The sequence below is a fragment of the Triticum urartu genome, chromosome 6A, assembly GCF_056163025.1.
Source record: "Triticum urartu cultivar PI428250 chromosome 6A, HENAU_Tu73, whole genome shotgun sequence".
Taxonomy (NCBI): Eukaryota; Viridiplantae; Streptophyta; class Magnoliopsida; order Poales; family Poaceae; genus Triticum; species Triticum urartu.
Genome location: NC_141878.1, coordinates 49337834 through 49361751, shown reverse-complemented (window position 1 = coordinate 49361751; position 23918 = coordinate 49337834).

Here is a 23918-nt window from a genome sequence, read left to right as displayed (position 1 = left end):
GCTCAGTTCAAGAAGCACATGGCCAAGCTCAATGTTGAAGACATTCAAAACTTCCAGACCATGATGCATGAGCTTAAGGAAGCATTCCGAACCAAACGCGAAGAAGCCAAAGGTTCTCGTGAGCACATGAAGGATCTTGCTGCTAAATGTGTCCAAGGATACAATGAGGCTGAAAAGCGCAACGCCTTGGGGCGACCAGGAATCGACCCCAAAATGGCGGCCAAGAAGAAGAAGCCAGCTGTGGCAGAACCCGAAGCACCAAGGCAGGAAGTACATCCAATTGTCTTCCTAGCCAGTATGACAGGCTCGAAGCCTAAGGTCCCCACAGTGGCTTCAGAACTGAAGAAAACAAGGGCTGTTGAAGCTAAAGCCAGAAAGCACAAAACCAAGGGCACCACTGATGATACTCCTCCAACTAAGAAACACAAAACCAAGAAGAGAGATCGGGCTGCTCCCACAGAGCCCCTTGAGGTCGAACCAATCTCAGTGGCTCGTCCTGCATCTGAAAATCAAGAACGCCAAGTGGTAATTCATGAGCCTGCTTCTCCAGAGGCTCCTGAAGCTGAAGACAATCCAGCTGTTGACCCCGCCGCAACTGAAGACATTGGTCCTCACGACAATGTCGAAGATGATGAAGTCCTTCCTCAGATTGAGCACCAATTGGTACCATCGCATGTGCTCACGCATAGGGAACTCATCAGCATTGGTCGTCCTCTGACGCCAACTGCTGAGGATGCATCATGGGCTGATCACCCACAACGACAAGACACTCCAAGCTCACCCCAACCGCAAGCTACCCCACCAGTGCAAGATGACGATGACTTTGAGGCCCAGCACACTCCATCTCCACAAGCGTCGCCAGCATTACGCAGGCTTCGCAAAGGACCAAGGCCCCAAGTCACTCCCACTCTGCACGTGTCTGAATCCTAAGCCAAAATGGCTGAAGATATTCCGGCTGCATCAGCCGATGTAGAAGAAGCACCAAGAGTTGCAAGAGTTGCTACACCCCCGTCCCACTGATACGTCTCAAACGTATCTATAATTTTTGATTGCTCCAAGCTATATTATCTACTGTTTTGGGCAATATTGGGCTTTATTATCCACTTTTATATTCCTTTTGGGACTAACCTACTAACCGGAGGCCCAGCCTAGATTTGCTGTTTTATGCCTATTTCAGTGTTTCGAAGAAAAGGAATATCAGACGGAGTCGAAACGGAACGAAATCAACTGAAGAAGTTATTTTTGGAAGAAAACACACCTGATGAACTTGGACCCCACGTCAGGGGAGACACGAGGTGCTCACGAGGGTGGGGGGCGCGCCCCCTGTCTCGTGGGATCCCCGTGGCTCCTCCGACCTCCTCCTTGCACCCATATATACCCACGTGACCTAAAACTTCCAGAACGCGCAATAGATCGGGAGCTCCGCCGCCAGAAGCCTCCGTAGCCACCAAAAAACCAATCGGGACCCTATTCCGGCACCCTGCCGGAGGGGGGAACCCTCACCGGTGGTCATCTTCATCATCCCGGTGCTCTCCATGACGAGGAGGGAGTAGTTCTCCCTCGGGGCTGAGGGTATGTACCCATAGTTATGTGTTTGATCTCTTCTCTCTCTCTCGTGTTCTTGAGATGATACGATCTTGATGTATCGCGAGCTTTGCTACTATAGTTGGATCTTATGTTTCTCCTCCCCCTCTTCTCTCTTGTAATGAATTGAGTTTCCCGTTTGAAGTAATCTTATCGGATTGAGTCTTTAAAGATTTGAGAACACTTGATGTATGTCTTGCCGTGGATATGTGTGGTGACAATGGGATACCGCGTGCCACTTGATGTATGTTAAGGTGACCAACTTGCGGGTTCATGAACCTATGCATAGGGGTTGGCACATGTTTTCGTCGTGATTCTCCGGTAGATCTTTGGGGCACTCTTTGAGGTCCTTTGTGTTGGTTGAATAGATGAATCTGAGATTGTGTGATGCATATCGTATAATCATGCCCATGGATACTTGAGGTGACATTGGAGTATCTAGGTGATATTATGGTTTTGGTTGATTTGTCTCTTAAGGTGTTATTCTAGTACGAACTCTAGGGCTGTTTGTGACACTTATAGGAATAGCCCAACAGATTGATTGGAAAGAATAACTTTGACGTGGTTTCATACCCTACCGTAATCTCTTCGATCGTTCTCCGCTATTAGTGAATTTTGAGTGACTCTTTGTTGCATGTTGAGGGATAGTTATGTGATCCAATTATGTTAGTATTGTTGAGGGAACTTACACTAGCGAAAGTATGAACCCTAGGCCTTGTTTACCATCATTGCAATACCATTTATGCTCACTTTTATCACTTGCTACCTTGCTGTTTTTATTATTTCAGATTACAAAAACTATTATCTATCATCCATATACCACTTGTTTCACCACCTCTTCGCCGAACTAGTGCACCTATACAATTTACCGTTGTATTGGGTGTGTTGGGGACACAAGAGACTCTTTGTTATTTGGTTGCAGGGTTGCTTGAGAGAGACCATCTTCATCCTATGCCTCCTACGGATTGATAAACCTTAGGTCATCCACTTGAGGGAAATTTGCTACTGTCCTACAAACCTCTGCACTTGGAGGCCCAACAACGTCTACAAGAAGAAGGTTGTGTAGTAGACATCAAGCTCTTTTCTGGCGCCGTTGTCGGGGAGGTTAGCGCTTGAAGGTATATCTTTAGGTCTTGCAATCGAGTCTTTTAGTTTCTTGTTTTCTCACTAGTTTAGTTTATAAAAGAAAACGATATAAAAAATGGAATTTAGTTTGTCTCATACGCTTCACCTTTTTAATATCTTTCGTGAGTATGATGGAAAGGATAATTGTGCTCAAGTGCTAGAAGAAGAAATCTATAAAATGTTTGGCACTAAATATTTGAATGATGAGCATGATTGCAATGTTGTTAGTATGAATTCCTTGAATATCCATGATGCTAATGATATGCAAAGCCACAAGCTTGGGGAAGCTATGTTTGATGAAGATGATATTTTTTTTGTCCCCCAAGTTTTGATGAGCAAATTTATTATGATAAAAGCATGCCTCCTATCTATGATGATTATTGTGATGACACTTATGCTATAAAGAATAATGATAACCATGAAACTTGTCATCTTGATCTTAATTTTCAATCACATGATAGTTATTTTGTTGAGTTTGCTCCCACTATTATTCATGAGAAGAATTTTGCTTGTGTGGAGAGTAGTAAATTTTCTATGCTTGTAGATCATGAAAAGAATGCTTTAGGTGCTGGTTATATTGTTGAATTCATTCATGATGCTACTGAAAATTGTTATGAGGGAGTAATATATGCTTGTAGGAATTGCAATAATATCAAGTTTCCTCTCTATGTGCTTAAAGTTTTGAAGTTATGCTTGTTTTGCCTTCCTATGCTAGTTGATTATTGCTCCCATAAGTTGTTTGCTCACAAAATCACTATGCATAGGAAGTGGGTTAGACTTAAATGTGCTAGTCATATTCTTAAAGATGCTCTCTTTATGTTTCAATTCTTATCTTTTATGTGAGCATCGTTGAAATCATCATGCCTAGCTAGGGGCGTTAAATGATAGCGCTTGTTGGGAGGCAACCCAATTTTATTTTAGATCCTTACTTTTTGTTCCTATTTAATAATAAATAATCCATCTAGCCTCTGTTTATATGTGGTTTTATGCTTTTAATTAGTGTTTGTGCCAAGTAGAACCTTTGGGAAGACTTGGGGAAAGTCTTGTTGATCATGCTGTAAAAAACAGAAACTTTAGCGCTCACGAGAGCTGCTGCCATTTTTATTTGGAGAGTGATATTTAGTTAATTCTTTTTCAGATGATTAATAGATAAATTCCTCAGGTCCAGAAATTTATTTGAGAATTTTATGAGTTCCAGAAGTATACGTTTGATCTAGATTAATACAGACTGTTCTGTTTTTGACAGATTCTGTTTACTTATTTTGATGAATCTATGGCTAGTAAAATAGTTTATAAACCATAGAGAAGTTGGAATACAGTAGGTTTAACACCAATATAAATAAAGAATGAGTTCATTACAGTACCTTGAAGTGGTCTTTTGTTTTCTTTCGCTAACGGAGCTTACGAGTTTTCTGTTAAGTTTTGTGTTGTGAAGTTTTCAAGTTTTGGGTAAGGATTCGATGGACTATGGAATAATGAGTGGCAAGAGACTAATCTTGGGGATGCCCAAGTCACCCTAAGGTAATATTAGAGGATAGCCAAGAGCCTAAGTTTGGGGATGCCCCGGAAGGCATCCCCTCTTTCGTCTTCGTTCATCGGTAACTTTACTTGGAGCTATATTTTTATTCGCCACATGATATGTGTTTTGCTTGGAGCGTCAATTTATTTTGTTAGGATTTGCTTGCTGTTATTTAGTACAATGTTTTGCATCTTTTATTTCAATGAAAGTGGCATTGATACCCTCTACTATGCCTATGTTACAAGTATACATGTTACTGTTTGAAAACAGAAAGTTTACCGCTGTTGCAATAATTCCCTAGAAACGTCAGAATGTGATAAAATGTTGAAACCTTTTGCATATTAAGATATGATAAATTTACTACAGTGGGAATTTTCTTTCATCATTTTTGGATCTAGGGAAGTATGGATGTTGCATCATTCTTTATAGACTATCCTGTTTAGGCAGATTGCTGTTATGTTTGCATTGTTTGCATATGTTTGCTTCTTTAATGATTCTATTTGAGGATAGGACTATTAAATATGCAGAGACATTTAGTATGCAATGTAGAATAATAATTTTAGTGATTTGCTACAGTAGAGTATGATAAGGTTTTGGCAATGGTTTATACTAACTTATCTCGCGAGTCCTTGTTGAGTTTTGTGTGGATGAAGCTTTTGAGATTTAGGGAGACCGTGATATGAGAGGAATTAAGAAGACACAAAATCTCAAGCTTGGGGATGCCCAAGGCACCCCAAGATAATATTTCAAGAAGTCTCAAGCATCTAAGCTTGGGGATGCCCCCGTTGGCATCCCACCTTTCTTCTTCAACAACTATCGGTTAGTATCGGTTGATCCTAAGTTTTTTCTTCTTCACATGATGTTTGCTATTCTTAGAATGTCATTTTATTTTGATTTGCTTGATTTTTGAATAGAATACCAAGATCTGAAATTATTAAATGTTAGAGAGTCTTCACATAGTTGCATAATTATTCGACTACTCATTGATCTTCACTTATATCTTTCGGAGTAGTTTGTTGTTGCTCTAGTGCTTCACTTATATCTTTTAGAGCATGGTGGTAGTTTTATTTTGAAGAAATAGATGAACTCTCATGCTTCACTTATATTATTTTGAGAGTCTTAAATAGCATGGTAATTTGCTTAAAATCCTAATATGCTAGCTATTCAAGAATAATAAAATTCTCTCATGAGTGTGTTGAATACTAAGAGAAGTTTGATACTTGATAATTGTTTTGAGATATGGAGATGGTGATATTAGAGTCATGCTAGTTGAGTAGTTGTGAATTTGAGAAATACTTGTGTTGAAGTTTGTGATTCCCGTAGCATCCACGTATGGTGAACCGTTATGTGACGAAGTCGGAGCATGATTTATTTATTGATTGTCTTCCTTATGAGTGGCGGTCGGGGACGAGCGATGGTCTTTTCCTACCAATCTATCCCCCTAGGAGCATGCGCGTAATACTTTGCTTTGATAACTTCTAGATTTTTGCAATAAGTATATGAGTTCTTTATGAGTAATGTTGAGTCCATGGATTATACGCACTCTCACCCTTCCACCTTTGCTAGCCTCTCTAATACTGTGCACCTTTCGCCGGTATCATACACCTACCATATACCTTCCTCAAAACAGCCACCATACCTACCTATTATGGCATTTCCATAGCCATTCCGAGATATATTGCCATGTAACTTTCCACCATTCCGTTCATCATGACACATTCATCATTGTCATATTGCTTAGCATGATCATGTAGTTGACATAGTATTTGTGGCAAAGCCACCGTTCATAATTCTTTCATACTTGTCACTCTTGATTCATTGCATATCCCGGTACACCGCCGGAGGCATCCATATAGAGTCATACTTTGTTCTAGTATCGAGTTGTAAGTAAATAAAAGTGTGATGATCATCATTATTAGAGCATTATCCCAGTGAGGAAAGGATGATGGAGACTATGATTCCCCCACAAGTCGGGATGAGACTTCGGACGAAAATAAATAAATAAAAGAGGCCAAAGAAGCCCAAATAAAAAAAGAAGAGAAAAGAGGCCATAAAAAGAGAGAAGGCCCAAATAAAAAAATAAATAAAAAAATAAAAAAAATGAGAGAAAAAGAGAGAAGGGACAATGCTACTATCCTTTTACCACACTTGTGCTCCAAAGTAGCACCATGATCTTCATGATAGAGAGTCTCCTATGTTGTCACTTTCATATACTAGTGGGAATCTTTCATTATAGAACTTGGCTTTGTATATTCCAATGATGGGCTTCCTCAAAATGCCCTAGGTCTTCGTGAGCAAGCAAGTTGGATGCACACCCACTAGTTTCTTTTGTTGAGTTTTCATATATTTATAGCTCTAGTGCATCCGTTGCATGGCAATCCCTACTCACTCACATTGATATCTATTGATGGGCATCTCCATAGCCCGTTGATACGCCTAGTTGATGTGAGACTATCTTCTCCCTTTTTGTCTTCTCCTCAACCACCATTCTATTCCACCTATAGTGCTATATCCATGGCTCACGCTCATGTATTGCGTGAAGATTGAAAAAGTTTGAGAACATCAAAAGTATGAAACAATTGCTTGGCTTGTCATCGGGGTTGTGCATGATTTAAATATTTTGTGTGGTGAAGATGGAGCATAGCCAGACTATATGATTTTGTAGGGATAGCTTTCTTTGGCCATGTTATTTTGAGAAAACATAATTGCTTAGTTGGTATGCTTGAAGTATTATTATTTTTATGTCAATATGAACTTTTGTCTTGAATCTTTCGGATCTGAATATTCATATCACAAGTAAGAAGAATTACATTGAAATTATGCCAACTAGTGAAGGAAATATGCCCTAGAGGCAATAATAGAGTTATTATTTATTTCCTTATAATCATGATAAATGTTTATTATTCATGCTAGAATTGTATTAACCGGAAACATAATACATGTGTGAATACATAGACAAACAAAGTGTCACTAGTATGCCTCTACTTGACTAGCTCGTTAATCAAAGATGGTTATGTTTCCTAACCATGAACAATGAGTTGTTATTTGATTAACGGGATCACATCATTAAGAGAATGATCTGATTGACATGACCCATTCCATTAGCTTAGCACCCGATCGTTTAGTATGTTGCTATTGCTTTCTTCATGACTTATACATGTTCCTATAACTATGAGATTATGCAACTCCCGTTTACCGGAGGAACACTTTGGATACTACCAAACATCACAACGTAACTGGGTGATTATAAAGGAGTACTACAGGTGTCTCCAAAGGTACATGTTGGGTTGGCGTATTTTGAGATTAGGTTTTATCACTCCGATTGTCGGAGAGGTATCTCTGGGCCCTCTCGGTAATGCACATCACTTAAGCCTTGCAAGCATTGCAACTAAATGAGTTAGTTGCGGGATGATGTATTACAGAACGAGTAAAGAGACTTGCCAGCAACGAGATTGAACTAGGTATTGGAATACCGACGATCGAATCTCAGGCAAGTAACATACCGATGACAAAGGGAACGACGTATGTTGTTATGCGGTCTGACCGATAAAGATCTTCGTAGAATATGTAGGAGCCAATATGGGCATCCAGGTCCCGCTATTGGTTATTGACTGGAGACATGTCTCGGTCATGTCTACATTGTTCTCGAACCCGTAGGGTCCGCACGCTTAAGGTTACGATGACAGTTATATTATGAGTTTATGCATTTTGATGTACCGAAGGTTGTTCGGAGTCCCGGATGTGATCATGGACATGACGAGGAGTCTCCAAATGGTCGAGACATAAATATTGATATATTGGAGGCCTATGTTTGGATATCGGAAGTGTTTCGGGTGAAGTTGGGATTTTACCGGAGTACCGGGAGGTTACCGGAACCCCCCGGGAGCTAAATGGGCCATAATGGGCCTTAGTGGAAAAGAGAAGAGGCAGCCCTACATGGGCCGTATGCCCCTCCCCTCCCTTGGTCCGAATTGGACAAGGAGAGGGGGCCGGCCCCTCTCTCTCTTTTCCCCCCTCCACAAGTCCTATTCCAACTAGGATTGGGGGGGGATCCTACTCCCAGAGGGAGTAGGACTCTCCTGGCGCGCCCTATGTGGCCGGCCAGCCTCCCCCCTTTTGGTCCTTTATATACTAAGGCAGAGGCACCCTAGAACACACAAGTTGATCCACATGATCTATTCCTTAGCCGTGTGCGGTGCCCCCAGCCACCATAGTCCTCGATAATACTGTAGCGGAGTTTAGGCGAAGCCCTGCTCCTGTAGTGCATCAAGATCGTCACCACGCCGTTGTGCTGACGGAACTCTTCCCCGACACTTTGCTGGATCGGAGTCCGGGGATCGTCATCGAGCTGAACGTGTGCTTGAACTCGGAGGTGCCATAGTTTCGGTGCTTGATCGGTCGGATCGTGAAGACGTACGACTACATCAACCAAACGCTTCCGTTGTCGATCTACTAGGTATGTAGATCACACTCCCCCCTCGTTGCTATGCATCACATGATCTTGCGTGTGCGTAGGAAATTTTTTGAAATTACTACGAAACCCAACAGTGGTATCAGAGCCTAGGTTTTATATGTTGATGTTATATGCACGGGTAGAACACAAGTGAGTTGTGGGCGATATAAGTCATACTGCCTACCAGCATGTCATACTTTGGTTCGACGGTATTGTTGGATGAAGCAGCCCAGACTGACATTACGCGTACGGTTACGCGAGACCGGTTCTCCCGACGTGCTTTGCACAGAGGTGGCTTGTGGGTGACAGTTTCTCCAACTTTAGTTGAACCGAGTGTGGCTACGCCCGGTCCTTGCGAAGGTTAAAACGGAGTCAAATTGACAAACTATCGTTGTGGTTTTGATGCGTAGGTGAGATTGGTTCTTACTTAAGCCCGTAGCAGCCACGTAAAACTTGCAACACCAAAGTAGAGGACGTCTAACTTGTTTTTGCAGGGCATGTTGTGATGTGATATGGTCAAGACATGATGCTGAATTTTATTGTATGATAATGATCATGTTTTGTAACCGAGTTATCGGCAACCGGCAGGAGCCATATGGTTGTCGCTTTATTGTATGCAATGCAATCGCGATGTAATGCTTTACTTTATCACTAAACGGTAGCGATAGTCGTAGAAGCACAAGCTTGGCGAGACGACAACGATGCTACGATGGAGATCAAGGTGTCACGCCGATGACGATGGTGATCATGACGGTGCTTCGGAGATGGAGATCACAAGCACAAGATGATGATGGCCATATCATATCACTTATATTGATTGCATGTGATGTTTATCTTTTATGCATCTTATCTTGCTTTGATTGACGGTAGCATTATAAGATGATCTCTCACTAAATTATCAAGAAGTGTTCTCCCTGAGTATGCACCGTTGCGAAAGTTCTTCGTGCTGAGACACCACGTGATGATCGAGTGTGATAGGTTCTACGTTCAAATACAACAGGTGCAAAATAGTTGCACACACGGAATACTCAGGTTATACTTGACGAGCCAAGCATATACAGATATGGCCTCGGAACACGGAGACCGAAAGGTCGAGCGTGAATCATATAGTAGATATGATCAACATAATGATGTTCACCAATGAAAACTACTCCTTCTCACGTGATGATTGGACATGGTTTAGTTGATTTGGATCACATAATCACTTAGAGGATTAGAGGGATGTCTATCTAAGTGGGAGTTCTTTAAGTAAATTAACTGTACTTAAATTTATCATGAAACTTAGTACCTGATTAGTATCTTGCTTGTTTATGTTTGATTGTAGATAGATGGCTCGTGCTGTTGTTCCGTTGAATTTTAATGCGTTCCTTGAGAAAGCAAAGTTGAAACATGATGGTAGCAATTACACGGACTGGGTCCATAACTTGAGGATTATCCTCATTGCTGCACAGAAGAATTACGTCCTGGAAGCACCGCTGGGTGCCAGGCCTGCTGCAGGAGCAACGCCGGATGTTATGAACGTCTGGCAGAGCAAAGCTGATGACTACTCGATAGTTCAGTGTGCCATGCTTTACGGCTTAGAATCGGGACTTCAACGACGTTTTGAACGTCATGGAGCATATGAGATGTTCCAGGAGTTGAAGTTAATATTTCAAGCAAATGCCCGGATTGAGAGATATGAAGTCTCCAATAAGTTCTATAGCTGCAAGATGGAAGAGAACAGTTCTGTTAGTGAGCATATACTCAAAATGTCTGGGTATAATAATCACTTGATTCAATTGGGAGTTAATCTTCCAGATGATTGCGTCATCGACAGAATTCTCCAATCACTGCCACCAAGCTACAAGAGCTTCGTGATGAACTATAATATGCAAGGTATGAATGAGACTATTCCCGAGCTCTTCGCAATGCTGAAAGATGTGGAGTTAGAAATCAAGAAGGAGCATCAAGTGTTGATGGTCAACAAGACCACTAGTTTCAAGAAAAAGGGCAAAGGGAAGAAGGGGAACTTCAAAAAGAACGGCAAGCAAGTTGCTACTCAAGAGAAGAAACCCAAACCTGGACCTAAGCCTGAAACTGAGTGCTTCTATTGCAAGCAGACTGGTCACTGGAAGCGGAACTGCCCCAAGTATTTGGCGGATAAGAAGGATGGCAAGATGAACAAAGGTATATGTGATATACATGTTATTGATGTGTACCTTACTAATGCTCGCAGTAGCACCTGGGTATTTGATACTGGTTCTGTTGCTAATATTTGCAACTCGAAACAGGGACTACGGATCAAGCGAAGATTGGTTAAGGACGAGGTGACGATGCGCGTGGGAAACGGTTCCAAAGTCGATGTGATCGCAGTCGGCACGCTACCTCTACATCTACCTTCGGTATTAGTATTAGACCTAAATAATTGTTATTTGGTGCCAGCGTTAAGCTTGAACATTATATCTGGATCTTGTTTGATGCGAAACGGTTATTCATTTAAATCAGAGAATAATGGTTGTTCTATTTATATGAGTAATATCTTTTATGGTCATGCACCCTTGAAGAGTGGTCTATTCTTGTTGAATCTCGATAGTAGTAACACACATATTCATAATGTTGAAGCCAAAAGATGCAGAGTTGATAATGAGAGTGCAACTTATTTGTGGCACTGCCGTTTAGGTCATATCGGTGTAATGCGCATGAAGAAACTCCATACTGATGGACTTTTGGAACCACTTGATTATGAATCACTTGGTACTTGCGAACCGTGCCTCATGGGCAAGATGACTAAAACGCCGTTCTCCGTTACTATGGAGAGAGCAACAGATTTGTTGGAAATCATACATACAGATGTATGTGGTCCGATGAATATTGAGGCTCGTGGCGGATATCGTTATTTTCTCACATTCACAGATGATTTAAGCAGATATGGGTATATCTACTTAATGAAACATAAGTCTGAAACATTTGAAAAGTTCAAAGAATTTCAGAGTGAAGTTGAAAATCATCGTAACAAGAAAATAAAGTTTCTACAATCTGATCTTGGAGGAGAATATTTGAGTTACGAGTTTGGTGTACATTTGAAAAATTGTGGAATAGTTTCGCAACTCACGCCACCCGGAACACCTCAGCGTAATGGTGTGTCCGAACGTCGTAATCGTACTTTACTGGATATGGTGCGATCTATGATGTCTCTTACTGATTTACCGCTATCGTTTTGGGGATATGCTCTAGAGACGGCCGCATTCACGTTAAATAGGGCACCATCAAAATCCGTTGAGACGACGCCTTATGAACTGTGGTTTGGCAAGAAACCAAAGTTGTCGTTTCTAAAAGTTTGGGGCTGCCATGCTTATGTGAAAAAGCTTCAAACTGATAAGCTCGAACCCAAATCGGAGAAATGTGTCTTCATAGGATATCCAAAGGAAACTATTGGATACACCTTCTATCACAGATCTGAAGGCAAGACTTTTGTTGCTAAATTCGGAAACTTTCTGGAGAAGGAATTTCTCTCGAAAGAAGTGAGTGGGAGGAAAGTAGAACTTGACGAGGTAACTGTACCTGCTCCCTTATTGGAAAGTAGTACATCACAGAAACCTGTTTCTGCGACACCTACACCGATTAGTGAGGAAGCTAATGATAATGATCATGAAACTTCAGAACAAGATACTACTGAACCTCGTAGATCAACCAGAGTAAGATCCGCACCAGAGTGGTACGGTAATCCTGTTCTGGAAGTCATGCTACTAGATCATGATGAACCTACGAACTATGAAGAAGCAATGGTGAGCCCAGATTCCGCAAAGTGGCTTGAAGCCATGAAATCTGAGATGGGATCCATGTATGAGAACAAAGTATGGACTTTGGTTGACTTGCCCGATGATCGGCAAGCAATTGAGAATAAATGGATCTTCAAGAAGAAGACTGACGCTGACGGTAATATTACTGTCTACAAAGCTCGACTTGTCGCAAAAGGTTTTCGGCAAGTTCAAGGGATTGACTACGATGAGACCTTCTCACCCGTAGCGATGCTTAAGTCTATCTGAATCATGTTAGCAATTGCCGCATTTTATGATTATGAAATTTGGCAGATGGATGTCAAACCTGCATTCCTGAATGGATTTCTGGAAGAAGAGTTCTATATGATGCAACCAGAAGGTTTTGTCGATCCAAAGGGAGCTAACAAAGTGTGCAAGCTCCAGCGATCCATTTATGGACTGGTGCAAGCCTCTGGGAGTTGGAATAAACGTTTTGATAGTGTGATCAAAGCATTTGGTTTTATACAGACTTTTGGAGAAGCATGTATTTACAAGAAAGTGAGTGGGAGCTCTGTAGCATTTCTGATATTATATGTGGATGACATATTACTAATTGGAAATGATGTAGAATTTCTGGATAGCATAAAGGGATACTTGAATAAAAGTTTTTCAATGAAAGACCTCGGTGAAGCTGCTTACATATTAGGCATTAAGATCTATAGAGATAGATAAAAACGCTTAATTGGACTTTCACAAACCACATACCTTGACAAAATTTTGAAGAAGTTCAAAATGGATCAAGCAAAGAAAGGGTTCTTGCCTGTGTTACAAGGTGTGAAGTTGAGTAAGACTCAATGCCCGACCACTGCAGAAGATAGAGAGAAAATGAAAGATGTTCCCTATGCATCAGCCATAGGATCTATCATGTATGCAATGCTGTGTACCAGACCTGATGTGTGCCTTGCTATAAGTCTAGCAGGGAGGTACCAAAGTAATCCAGGAGTGGATCACTGGACAGCGGTCAAGAACATCCTGAAATACCTGAAAAGGACTAAGGATATGCTTCTCGTATATGGAGGTGACAAAGAGCTCATCGTAAAAGGTTATGTTGATGCAAGCTTTGACACTGATCCGGACGATTCTAAATCGCAAACCGGATACGTGTTTACATTAAACGGTGGAGCTGTCAGTTGGTGCAGTTCTAAACAAAGCGTTGTAGCGGGATCTACATGTGAACCGGAGTACATAGCTGCTTCGGAAGCAGCAAATGAAAGGAGTCTGGATGAAGGAGTTCATATCCGATCTGGGTGTCATACCTAGTGCATCGGGTCCAATGAAAATCTTTTGTGACAATACTGGTGCAATTGCCTTGGCAAAGGAATCCAGATTTCACAAGAGAACCAAGCACATCAAGAGACGCTTCAATTCCATCCGGGATCTAGTCCAGGTGGGAGACATAGAGATTTGCAAGATACATATGGATCTGAATATTGCAGACCCGTTGACTAAGCCTCTTCCACGAGCAAAACATGATCAGCACCAAGGTTCCATGGGTGTTAGAATCATTACTGTATAATCTAGATTATTGACTCTAGTGCAAGTGGGAGACTGAAGGAAATATGCCCTAGAGGCAATAATAGAGTTATTATTTATTTCCTTATAATCATGATAAATGTTTATTATTCATGCTATTATTGTATTAACCGGAAACATAATACATGTGTGAATACATAGACAAACAAAGTGCCACTAGTATGCCTCTACTTGACTAGCTCGTTAATCAAAGATGGTTATGTTTCCTAACCATGAACAATGAGTTGTTATTTGATTAACGGGATCACATCATTAAGAGAATGATCTGATTGACATGACCCATTCCATTAGCTTAGCACCTGATTGTTTAGTATGTTGCTATTGCTTTCTTCATGACTTATACATGTTCCTATAACTATGAGATTATGCAACTCCCGTTTACCGGAGGAACACTTTGGGTACTACCAAACGTCACAACGTAACTGGGTGATTATAAAGGAGTACTACAGGTGTCTCCAAAGGTACATGTTGGGTTGGCGTATTTCGAGATTAGGTTTTGTCACTCCGATTGTCGGAGAGGTATCTCTGGGCCCTCTCGGTAATGCACATCACTTAAGCCTTGCAAGCATTGCAACTAAATGAGTTAGTTGCGGGATGATGTATTACAGAACGAGTAAAGAGACTTGCCAGCAACGAGATTGAACTAGGTATTGGAATACCGAAGATCGAATCTCGGGCAAGTAACATACCGATGACAAAGGGAACGACGTATGTTGTTATGCGGTCTGACCGATAAAGATCTTCGTAGAATATGTAGGAGCCAATATGGGCATCCAGGTCCCGCTATTGGTTATTGACTGGAGACATGTCTCGGTCATGTCTACATTGTTCTCGAACCCGTAGGGTCCGCACGCTTAAGGTTACGATGACAGTTATATTATGAGTTTATGCATTTTGATGTACCGAAGGTTGTTCGGAGTCCCGGATGTGATCACGGACATGACGAGGTGTCTTGAAATGGTCGAGACATAAAGATTGATATATTGGAAGCCTATGTTTGGATATCGGAAGTGTTCCGGGTGAAATCGGGATTTTACCGGAGTACCGGGAGGTTACCGGAACCCCCCGGGAGCTAAATGGGCCATAATGGGCCTTAGTGGAAAAGAGAAGAGGCAGCCCTACATGGGCCGCGCGCCCCTCCCCTCCCTTGGTCCGAATTGGACAAGGAGAGGGGGCCGGCCCCTCTCTCTCTTTTCCCCCCTCCACAAGTCCTATTCCAACTAGGATTGGGGGGGGGATCCTACTCCCAGAGGGAGTATGACTCTCCTGGCGCGCCCTATGTGGCCGGCCAGCCTCCCCCCTTTTGGTCCTTTATATACTAAGGCAGAGGCACCCTAGAACACACAAGTTGATCCACGTGATCTATTCCTTAGCCGTGTGCGGTGCCCCCAGCCACCATAGTCCTCGATAATACTGTAGCGGAGTTTAGGCGAAGCCCTGCTGCTGTAGTGCATCAAGATCGTCACCACGCCGTCGTGCTGACGGAACTCATCCCCGACACTTTGCTGGATCGGAGTCCGGGGATCGTCATCGAGCTGAACGTGTGCTCGAACTCAGAGGTGCCGTAGTTTCGGTGCTTGATCGGTCGGATCGTGAAGACGTACGACTACATCAACCAAACGCTTCCGTTGTCGATCTACTAGGTATGTAGATCACACTCCCCCCTCGTTGCTATGCATCACATGATCTTGCGTGTGCGTAGGAAATTTTTTGAAATTACTACGAAACCCAACAACTAGCATTCCACATCAAAAATTATCTTTTTTATCATTTACCTACTCAAGGACGAGCAGGAATTAAGCTTGGGGATGCTTGATACGTCTCCAACATATCTATAATTTTTGATTGCTCCATGCTATATTATCTACTGTTTTGGGCAATATTGGGCTTTATTATCCACTTTTATATTACTTTTGGGACTAACCTACTAACCGGAGGCCCAGGCCAGATTTGCTGTTTTATGCCTATTTCGGTGTTTCGAAGAAAAGGAATATCAGACGGAGTCGAAACGGAACGAAATCAATTGGAGAAGTTATTTTTTAAAGGAAACACACCTGATGAACTTGGACCCCACGTCAGGGGAGACACGAGGTGCTCACAAGGGTGGGGGCGCCCCCCCTAGGGCGCGCCCCCTGTCTCGTGGGACCCCCGTGGCTCCGCTAACGTCCTCCCTGCACCCATATATACCCACGTGACCTAGAACTTCCAGAACGCACAATAGATCGGGAGTTCCGCCGCCAAAAGCCTCCGTAGCCACCAAAAAACCAATCGGGACCCTATTCCGGCACCCTGCCGGAGGGGGGAACCCTCACCGGTGGCCATCTTCATCATCCCGGTGCTCTCCATGACGAGGAGGGAGTAGTTTTCCCTCGGGGCTGAGGGTATGTACCAGTAGCTATGTGTTTGATATCTCTCTCTCTCTCGTGTTCTTGAGATGATACGATCTTGATGTATCGCGAGCTTTGCTATTATAGTTGGATCTTATGTTTCTCCTCCCCCTCTTCTCTCTTGTAATGAATTGAGTTTCCCCTTTGAAGTAATCTTATCAGATTGAGTCTTTAAAGATTTGAGAACACTTGATGTATGTCTTGCCGTGGATATGTGTGGTGACAATGGGATACTACATGCCACTTGATATATGTTAAGGTGACCAACTTGCGGGTTCATGAACCTATGCATAGGGGTTGGCAAACGTTTTCGTCGTGATTCTCCGGTAGATCTTTGGGGCACTCTTTGAGGTCCTTTGTGTTGGTTGAATAGATGAATCTGAGATTGCGTGATGCATATCGTATAATCATGCCCACGGATACTTGAGGTGACATTGGAGTACCTAGGTGACATTAGGGTTTTGGTTGATTTGTATCTTAAGGTGTTATTCTAGTACGAACTCTAGGGTTGTTTGTGACACTTATAGGAATAGCCCAACAGATTGATTGGAAAGAATAACTTTGAGGTGGTTTCGTACCCTACCATAATCTCTTCGTTCGTTCTCCGCTATTAGTGACTTTTGAGTGACTCTTTGTTGCATGTTGAGGGATAGTTATGTGATCCAATTATGTTAGTATTGTTGAGGGAACTTACACTAGCGAAAGTATGAACCCTAGGCCTTGTTTACCATCATTGCAATACCGTTTACGCTCACTTTTATCACTTGCTACCTTGCTGTTTTTATTATTTCAGATTACAAAAACTATTATCTATCATCCATATACCACTTGTTTTACCATCTCTTCGCCGAACTAGTGCACCTATACAATTTACCGTTGTATTGGGTGTGTTGGGGACACAAGAGACTCTTTGTTATTTGGTTGCAGGGTTGCTTGAGAGAGACCATCTTCATCATACACCTCCTACGGATTGATAAACCATAGGTCATCCACTTGAGGAAAATTTGCTATTGTCCTACAAACCTCTGCACTTGGAGGCCCAACAACATCTACAAGAAGAAGGTTGTGTAGTAGACATCACCCACCAAGATGTTGTTCTCGAGGAGAACGTGTCCCACTCTCCCGCTCCTGAAGTGGAGGTTAACAGCCCTAAGGCGGCCACCAACCTCACCGCTGAAGCCAATGACGTCGTCATGGCTGAAGCTAATACGGTGCCTGAAGCTACTGCGGTGCCTGAAGTCCAAGCATCTGAAGCCACTGCAGCACCCGAAGTTAATATTGAAGCACCTGAGGTACAAGTACCTGAAACCAATGTGGCCCCTGAAGCCCCTGAAGACAATGCCAATGCTCATGTTCCCCCTCCAAGACCTCATACAATTGAGCTGGCATTTGATCGTGGTCAGCCCGTTATGGTCTGCTGGCCCGTTCTGGTTCCTCCACCTGCTGCGGGTCCACAATTTGAGTATCATGTCGATCACAGACCTCAAGTCCAAAAGCCCATGCCAAGACTTCCACGATTCCCAGGCACTGCCACTTCACCTGGGGTCTTTGTAAGTGCATCTAGTGCCACCCCTAGTTGGTTTTGGAGTATTGACGACAAACCTAGTTGAGGGACTAATGTGTTTGTGATAATTGCAGGATAACACAGGTAGAAGTCCCTCATTGATTCGGTTTTCCTACCAGAGATGACCCCTAAAAATGAATGAAGACATTGATGTCAAAGGTGGTATATGAAGATATTCACATTGAAGACTATGACAAGAGAAGACATCGCATGGAGCCTATGGAGCTCGAAGACTTAGATCTTTCGTAGTTCTTTTTCTTCTTTGCTGAGTCATACGAACCACCGTACTGTTAAGTGGGGTCCAAGAGAACCAGTCAGAATGACTGAAGTGATGCTTAAACAAAACCTATGTCTTCGAGTGAAGACTATGAGAGCGAATCTTGTCCAGAGTCGGAAAAGTCAGCTTTGCTTGTAGCCCAAGTAAAGTTGCAGTGTGAGTTTGAAATCTGACCGTTGGAACACGTGTCAGTTCCTTAGTGACCCAGGGTCATTTCGGACAAATCAGGTCGGGTTGCCTAGTGGCTATAAATAGCCCACCCCCTACAACCATAAATGGTTGGCTGCTCAGATTCAGAGTACGGCTTTTGTCGTTTGAGAGCAACCCACCTCGAAGCCTTTGAGAGAGAATTCCTTGTGAGGATAAAGCCCTAACCACCCAGAGCCAATGAGAATTAGGAATCACTTAAGTCTTCTTGTCTGTGTGATCTGAAGACTTATTACACTTGAGGACTGTGAATCCTCCAGCCGGTTAGGCGTCGTGTTCTGAGCATCCAAGAGACATTGTGGATCGCCGGTGAACAAAGTCCGTGAAGGTTTGGGAGTCTACCTTGAAGACTTATGAAAGTGCGTTATATCGACTAGGGGGGGTGAATAGGCGATTTTTATGAAAGTCTTCAAAACGTGGAAGTTATGAAGACAAACAGTAGAGATATGCCTATTACTATGCAGCGGAAGTTAGACTACACTAGGCAAGCCATGGTCAAGTATCAACAGAGTGAAAGCACAGTGACAAATAGCTGTAGTGTAATTCGGATCAGGTAGGAAGATACTATGAAGCCAAACAGATCATACACTCACGTTGTGAAGACAAAAGATAGAACAGACACGCAATGACTTCACAATGAGGGATTAGTAAGTAAAAGGAAGTGAAGATGAAACCAGTGACTCGTTGAAGACAATGATGTGTTGGACCAGTTCCAGTTGCTGTGACAACTATACGTCTGGTTGGAGCGGCTAGGTATTTAAACCTTAGGACACACAGTCCCGGACACACAGTCCTGAACACGCAGCTCAGGACACCAAGTCCTCACCGTATTCTCCTTGAGCTAAGGTCACATAGTCCTCGCCCAATCACTCTGGTAAGTCTTCAAGGTAGACTCCCAAACCTTCACAGACTTCGTTCACTGGCAATCCACAATGTCTCTTGCATGCTCTGAACGCGACGCCTATCCGTCTGGGGATGCACAGTACTCAAGTGTAATAAGTCTTCAGATCACACAGACAAGAAGACTTAAGTGATGCCCAATGTTCTCTGGCTCTGGGTGGTTAGGGCTTTTCTCCTCGCTAGGAATTTTCTCTCAAAGGCTTCGAGGTGGGTTGCTCTCAAACGACAAAAGCCGTGCACTGAAATCTGAGCAGCCAACCATTTATGGTTGTAGGGGGTGGGCTATTTATAGCCACTTGGCAACCCGACCTGATTTGTCCGAAATGACCCTGGGTCACTAAGGAACTGACACGTGTCTCAACGGTCAGATTTCAAACTCTCATGGCAACTTTACTTGGGCTACAAGCAAAGCTGACTTGTCCAGCTCTGGACAAGATTCGCTCTCATTATCTTCACTCGAAGACATAGGTTTTTGGTTTAGGCATCACTTCAGTCATTCTGACTGGTTCTCCTGGACCCCACTTAACAGTACGGTGGTTCCTATGACTCAACACAAAAGAAAAAGAACTACGAAAGATCTAAGTCTTCGAGCTCCATAGGCTTCATATCGTGTCTTCTTTTGTCATAGTCTTCAATGTGAATATCTTCATATACCACCTTTGACTTCAATGTCTTCATACATTTTTAGGGGTCATCTCTGGTAGTAAAACCGAATCAATGAGGGACTTCTACCTATGTTATCTTGCAATTCTCACAAACACATTAGTCCCTCAACTAGGTTTGTCGTCAATACTCCAAAACCAACTAGGGGTGGCACTAGATGCACTTACAATCTCCCCCTTTTTGGTGATTGATGACAAACTAGTTGAAGTTTTCAACGGGGAATATAGTCTGTGAAATTGTAAAGGATAAGGAATTGTCTTCATAAGTTGCAAGGGCTCCCCCTGAAGATGTGCGTATAAGTTAATTTGCTTTTGGAATGCAAATGCACATGGCAGGTTGTACTTGTGGAGATCCACTTCAGCTTATGATGACAATCCACTATGCATGTGAAAGTATATGAAGATAATGACATGCATAATGGAAAATGGACGTCTGCAGAATGAGATAAGTGCGGAATTTATCTTCGCATAACAGGGTGGCAAACAAGTAGTAGATGACCATCTGGTTTAAGTGTTACAACTCATAAGAACCAAATGTAGCAAAAAAACGAGAGTTGTAAGCACGAAGCAAAATATAAGGCACCCGCCCATATGAACCCGCTTGAAGACTATCAATCTCATATGCTTCTCCCCCTTTTGTCAGTAATGACCAAAAAGGTTTGAAGACCTAGAGCCTCTACTCGTTCCCATGAGGAGTAGATGAAGTAGCAGGGTTGTTGGAGTTGTTTGGCGGTGCAGAAGAGCTTGGAGGTGCTGAAGCAGGTGGTGGTGAAGTGGCATCGTCTTCTTCATCAATGATTCTGGTAGTGACTGTGGCAGCAGAGGAAGAAAACTCAGAGTCTTCAAGAGATGGAGTCCCCAGCAGCACAGCTCTTCGAGGAGGTGTGGAGTCAAATTTGAATCTCTCAGTGAAGCCATCCTCTTGAAGATCAGCTTCAGAAAGCATCATCGTTAGCCCTTTCCATGTGCGGCGACAGGTTTCATGGGCAATGAAAGCGTTCTTGGTGGCCAGATTTCAGATGCGATTTACTTCCACCAAGAGGCTTTTCATCTATCTCTTCAACCAGTCATGATGCCTATCCTGCTTTTGATAAAGGGCCACAAGAAGCTCTCGGTCGTTGAGAACACGAGTGCGCTTCTTGGGTCTTGAAGCAGTGGCACTGTCAGTGGCTTCAGTTGAAGCAGGGTGTGGTGCACGTGTAGTGCCAGCCAAAGGATACACCCTGGAGATGGCTTCAACACCTTCAACATTTTGAGTGAAGCTCTGGTGTTCTGCATTCTGAAGACTCAGAGGTTGCTTGGCAGGTTCAGGATAGATGGCTTTAGCAGAGGTATCCACATCTGGCAAGAAGATCCGATGGTTGCGGGCTGAGGGCTGATATGAGATTGCAGAGTGAAGCTTGATCAGTCTCATTACCCAAGGAGCATAGAACTTCAAACCCAGTAAATCTGAGCCTGATGCAGCAAGTTGGCGTATGAAGAAGTCCTGTGCGTTGAAGCATTTGCCATGAAGTATACAAAATATCAGAGTCTTCATTGCACCCTCGATCTTGGCATTTGGAGAGTGCCCTTTGATAGGCCAGAGAGTCCGCCGGATAATGTGATAGATGGTTCTGGGCAGGTACTCAAAGTCTTCAACGAAGAACTCTATTGGATAAGGAGCATCGTGGGGCAATGGCTTCATCATGGAGAGCATCTGACTCATATTCGGTTCGGGCCTCTGGAATATGCTCTCAAGAGCTTCAGTGTGTAGTGGACAGCCTTCCTCGAAGAATTCGCCATGAGTGGGCAGGCCGGTGAGCTCAATGATATCAAATGCATTGGCTTGGTGATGGACATTGCCGGTCATCCACTCCAGGGCCCAAGTCTTCGGATCTCTGTTGTATCCTTTGATGTGGAGGGTGGCATAGAATTGCAGTAGAAGCTCTTCATTCCAGTGCTCTTCATCAGTTACAAACTGCAGCAGACCCACTTGCTTGAAGAAATCCAACGCTTCCTCTAAACAGGGCAGACCAGCAATGGCTTCAACATCAAGGCGCTTGTGCGGGAAGATGTGACCTTGGTTGTATAGGATGCAAGAATAGTAGCTGCGCTGAGGATAGCTCCAGAACCTATCTGATGAAATCCTTTCCCTTGAATAGGGGTTCTTGGAGCTGTTGAAGAATGTATTATCTGCCTTGAAGCTATTGATGTTAAAGGAGCCAGGTGTTGATGCAGGACCTGGGAACCTCGGTAGCCTTGGGACTGGCTTCTGGACATGAGGCCTGTGCTCAACATGGTAATCAAATTGAGGACCTGCAGCAGACTCAGGAACAGAAGTGTCTAGATCAGTAGCTTCGCTGTCTTCTGAAGCTTTTGGTGGGGAGGGCTCCACATTGGCTTCAGTGTTGGTTGTGGCAGCCTCAATATTTTCAGCCTCCGCTTGACTAGCTGGAGGGTCGGTCACAAGCACATTCTCCTGGAGAACTGCTTCTTGGTGGAGCATAGGAGTGGGCTCTTGTGGTGCTTCTTCTGCGGCTGATGTAGCCGGAATGTCTTCAGCATAGACTTAAGGCCTTGGACCTTTGCGAAGCCTACGGAATGTAGACGACGCCTGTGGGGTTGGAGTGGGTTGGGCCTCATTGTCTTCTTCCTCTTGAGGGCGATTCGCCCATGAAGCATCCTGTGCAATTGGCGCCAGTGGACGACCAATGCTGATGAGTTCGCTGTGTTCTAATTGAGGAAGGGCTGCATCGTCTTCTACATTGTCATGATGACCAATGTCTTCAGCAGCGATGGGATCAGCTGTTGGAATGTCTTCAGGTACAGGAGCCTCTGTGGAAGCAGGCTCATGCACCGTCAGTTGACGTTCTGCGTCAGGGTGAACCATAGAAATAGGTTCAACTATCAAGGGCTCTGTGGGAGCAGCCCGAGATTTCTTGGTCTTTCTCTTTTTCTTGCTGGGGGCAGTAGGAGAGGCTTCAGAGCTTTTTCTCTTCCTGGCTTCAGCCTCTGCAGTTCTTGTCTTCTTGAGCTGTGAAGCTGTTGACCGGCTCTTTGGCTTCGAGCCAGTCGTTGCAGTTGGGAAGACAAGCGGAACTGCTTCCTGCCTTGGTGCCTCTTGTTCAGCTGGAACAGTCTTCTTCTTTTTCTTTGCGGCCATCTTGGGGTCGATGCTAGGACGCCCAAGTGCCTTGTGCTTCTCAGCCTCATTGTAGGCCTGCACACATCTGTCTGCCAGAGTCTTCATTCGCTCCCGCGAACCTTGAGCTTCTGCATGCTTCTTCAGAAAGTTTTCCTTTAGTTCGTGCAACATGATCTTGAAGCTCTTCACTTCTTGTACGTTGAGCTTGGCCATATTCTTCTTGAACTGAGTCTTTTCATCATCAATTTTCTGCTTCAGTTCAACAATGCGATGGGCAATTGCAAGTTCTGAAGCAATAGCGCCTTGGAAGGCGACGCTGAGGCCAACGGGCAGCTGCAGATCTTCGAAGCTGATGTTTGGTGTGGCAAACCATTCGTCAATGAAGTTGTGGATGATGGCGACATCAAAGAGAGGCAAATTGTTGAAGATTTGAGCTTCTTCTTTGCTCTTGATGAGCTGCTCGAGAGCATCATCTCCAAGATCTTCATCACTTGACAGATCAATGGCTTCGCTGCGGAGAATAGCAGCAGCTGTGAGGTCTTTGCCGGTGTGTGGCTGAGGCATCTTGGCCTTCTGGGGCTTGGAGACGCGGGATACGTCTTCAGACTGCACACTGTCTTCAGGAGGTGCAGTTGCCAATGGCTTCGCCCTTGAGATTTTTGGTGAAGGGGCCGGCTTTGAAGCTTTTGGCTTCTTCAACTGCTTTGGCTTCGGTACAGCAGGAGCTTCATCAGACTCAGAGTCAGCTGGAGGGTCATTCACGGCAGTCCCTTGGACTAAGATGCG